The sequence below is a fragment of the Pinus tabuliformis genome, chromosome 1_2, assembly GCF_031772625.1.
Source record: "Pinus tabuliformis cultivar Carrire ecotype Pingquan chromosome 1_2, CPIR1, whole genome shotgun sequence".
Taxonomy (NCBI): Eukaryota; Viridiplantae; Streptophyta; class Pinopsida; order Pinales; family Pinaceae; genus Pinus; species Pinus tabuliformis.
This window is the reverse complement of record NC_142298.1, coordinates 703,845,074-703,848,880: the sequence shown is the minus strand read 5'-3', so window position 1 is coordinate 703,848,880 and position 3,807 is coordinate 703,845,074.

Genomic DNA, 3,807 nt, shown 5'->3' with positions numbered 1-3,807 from the left:
GAGCTTTCCTTGATTAAGAGCGAAGAAGGATTTTTTTGGATTGAGTGAAATACCATACCTTCTGCAGCGTTCAAAGATTTGATTTAAATCATGCAAATGATTGGATCTCTTCTTAGAAAATACAGTAATATCATCTAAGTAGACAACTACTATTTTGTTGATCAATCCTTTGAAAGCTATATCCATCGCTCTTTGGAACGTGGCTCCTGCATTAATAAGTCCAAAAGGCATTTTCTGATAAGCATAAGTTCCCCATTTCGTTCTGAAGGTAGTTTTGAGTCTGTCATCAGGATGGACCAAAACTTGGTTATATCCTGAAAAACCATCTAAAAAGGACATTAACTCAGAACCTGCTACTGAATGGAGTATCTGCTCCATAGTAGGTAATGGGAAATTATCTTTTTGGCTTGCCTTATTCAGATTTCTGAAATCTATACAAATCCTGATGTCGCCATTTTTCTTCCTAACAGGCACCATATTGGAGACCCAGTTTGAACTAGTTTTTTTTCGGAAAGCATTGGAATGGTATGCTGGATGATAGATGCATCATATGTTTTTAAATCGTCATATTTCCAAGCGAAGACATGTTTATTTTTTCTTAATAATCTAATGAATGCTATCTTTTCTTCCATAGAAAGTCTTAATCCCAAATTAATGTTTTGAGGGTTCTGCTCAGTGCCAAGATTTATCAATTCAAACCTTAAGGTGGAACTTTGGAGCTTTGTATTGGTCATTGGTTTAAACCTGTCTTTAATATCGTAAAGATCCTCAAGCTTAACCACAGGCTTTGGTATTGCTTTTTCCTCGTGCTTTTCCTTCATCTAAAGATCATGCTCGCTTTCCTCAATGATCTGATCATCGTAGGAATTTTCGGAAGTCAAAAAATGTAAGATGTCTTCATCGTGATTGAACACTTGCCAATTAGTGACATTGTCAGGAATTGATGGTCTAAAAAGTAACTCTACTGAAAATCTATCTGGGCTATAATCTTCGGAAGGTAGGAGTTTGGAAGCAACATTGGCTAGTAAGTCAGCTGCTAAATTTTGAAACCTAGGGATGGAAGAAATATTGAATGCTAAAAATTGAGAGGTGAGTTCTTGTACCAGTGACTGATAACATTTGAGGTGGCTAGAAAGACAATGAATTGTATTTCTCACCTATTTAATAATAATTTCTAAATCAACAAACACTTTCAAATATTGAACCTTGAGTCCAATTGCTTTGTATAGTCCTTGGACTAAGGCTTCGTACTCAGCTGTATTATTCGTGCATTCAAACTCCAACCTATAGGACAACATCGTTTTTTCTCCTTGAGGGCTAACCAAAATACATCCTTCTCCTGAGCCTTCGCTAGACTTAGACCCATCAAAATATAGTGACCAAAATAAAGAATTATCAACAATTTTATTTACAGTTTCCTCAGTATTGTTAAAACACCTTGACCTATCTATTTGTGAATAATTTTCAATCTGAGATGTAAAATTGTTTACTAAGAAAGGAGATGGTTGGGCTGTGAAGTTGCCAAAGAATGATTTAGATGAATAATTCCCCAAGATATTGTTATTAAATGCTATTGGTTGATTTTCCTGTTCAAATTATGTAATAGTATGGGTCATGTGTTTCTGTCGATTGATTTTTATTTGATTTGGCTTTCCCTTGTAGGGTAGCCACATATGGGACCAGTCGGTAGAAATATACACATGGAGCTTCTCAGACCAATCCCTACTCAAGATTAAACCATAAAATTCAGGTATATTGGCGATTAAGATATCAATTCTTTGAACTACTTGTGGATCAGCCAATAACCTGATGGTTACAGAGTTAATTTCTCTTAAAACCTGGACCTTGGTTCTATCTAACTGCACAATGTGAATTGCGGAGTTTTGGGGCTCAATGTTCAATTTGGAACAAACCGAAGCTGGCATTATATTTGAGGATGCCCCTGAGTCAATCAAACAATTGTGTAGATTTCGATTATAAATCTCATAGGTTAAGAGGAAAGGAGGAGTATGGGAATTTGATCTGTCTCCAATCAGAATCGTATCAGTAGCTTCAATCCTGCCAGAAGGTGGTTGTCCTGAATCATTTGCAGCTTTAGCACTGGGAAGAGGTGAAGAAGGAACAACATTCAATTCCTTGAGAAGCAATTTCTGCTGATGTTTTAGTTTGCTAAGTTCAAACATGGTAATGTTTGCCTTAGTCTTCTTCATATCATCAACAATATTGTAATCCATTGAATCCGATACTACCAACGTTTTAGATGTTGAAGGTATATTTGAGGATGAAGGTTGGTTTTGCGGAACTGTTGCAGCTGGCTTCTTTGTGGATACCTTTTCCTTTGTAGTAGTAGCACCTGCACTTCTTTTCTTTGAACCTGCTTGGACGGGTTCAGGGGCACCTTTACTCCTAGTGGTGACAGGAAAAGCTTCTTGTTCATTTTCTGTATCGGAGTTAGGCAGTATGAAATCCCACATTCCATGGCATTCAACAACTTCCTCTTCTTCATCAGTTGGTGAAATTGTTTCCTCTTATTCTTCTTCAGGATCTGAATCTGCATTAGATATAACATTTGGTGGTTTTGATTTTGTTTTCTTGAACTTTCTAAAGGGCCTTTTTGTTGAGGTTTCTGCTACTTGATTTTCGATTTCAACCATTTCGTTTGACAGGGTGTTGAGGACTTTTTGCAGACCCTCCATATCATATGGATCTTTAGGGGTTTTCTTCTTTGAATCATCTTTAAAAGAAACTTTTTTGGATTTTCTATCTTCAAGAGCAGCTTTCTTTTCTAGAGCATTAATATGTTTCTCCATAGCAAGTGCTTCTTTCATGTTTTTAGCTAAAGTTGGTTTTCCGGCCCTGTCTACAAAGATAGCTATATTGGCAGGTAGGGCAGTTATATACCATTCACTTCTGATTTTCTCACTTGTTTTGGAGGCCGTTGGGATTTTATTCAAGAGTTTATTGAATCGCGTATTGAATTCTTTAATTGGTTCCCTATGCTCTATCCTAAGATTGGAGAGATCATTGATTAATGTGGCTAAAGATCTATCATCACCATACTTAGTGAGAAATTGTTCTTAGCAAGTAGTCCAACTGGTAATGGATCCAGAAGGCAGGGAAAAATACCAAGATCCCGCTGATCCTTGCAAAGTATAAGGGAAAAGCCTAACGACAACATCTTCCTCTGTTACTCCTTTCAAATTAATTGATAACATGAAGTTATTAATATGTTCCTCAGCTTGTATTCCATCATCTGGGTTAAACTTGGGTAGCCATTTTTCAAGAGCATCAGGTAATGCATGTAATGGTGCAGGCATATTGACCGCACCAGGTCTATTCCATGGATTTTCCATTGAAACACCAGTAGTGGATGAGATTGCTGATGAAATTCCAGATGTTTGGGAGGGAATTGATATTGAGGATTGAGCCGGTTGGGATGTTGAAGTTCCTAATCCCTGATGAACAACAATATGTAATGAGGGAGTGGATGGTTGACTTCGCACTGGGGAAGATGAGATGGAGGATGTGGATGAAAATGCTTCACTGTCAGATCCTTCAGTGTTCTTCTTTTCCCTTTTCCTTTTAGGTAAGGGCAGCTCAGTAGGTTCAATACCGAGCTTTCCGCTCTGAAGTCTAGTGAGAGGATGAGGTAGATTGAATTGTGAAGTCTCATTGCTTTGAGATACTTCAGATTTCTGTGGTGATATCGAGAAGCCTTGAAGTTTATGGATGAGTAACTGAACTTCAGGGGACTCAAGACTTAATCGTTCTGGAGTATTGTGGGTTTGAGAAGTGGTAGTTGATTCC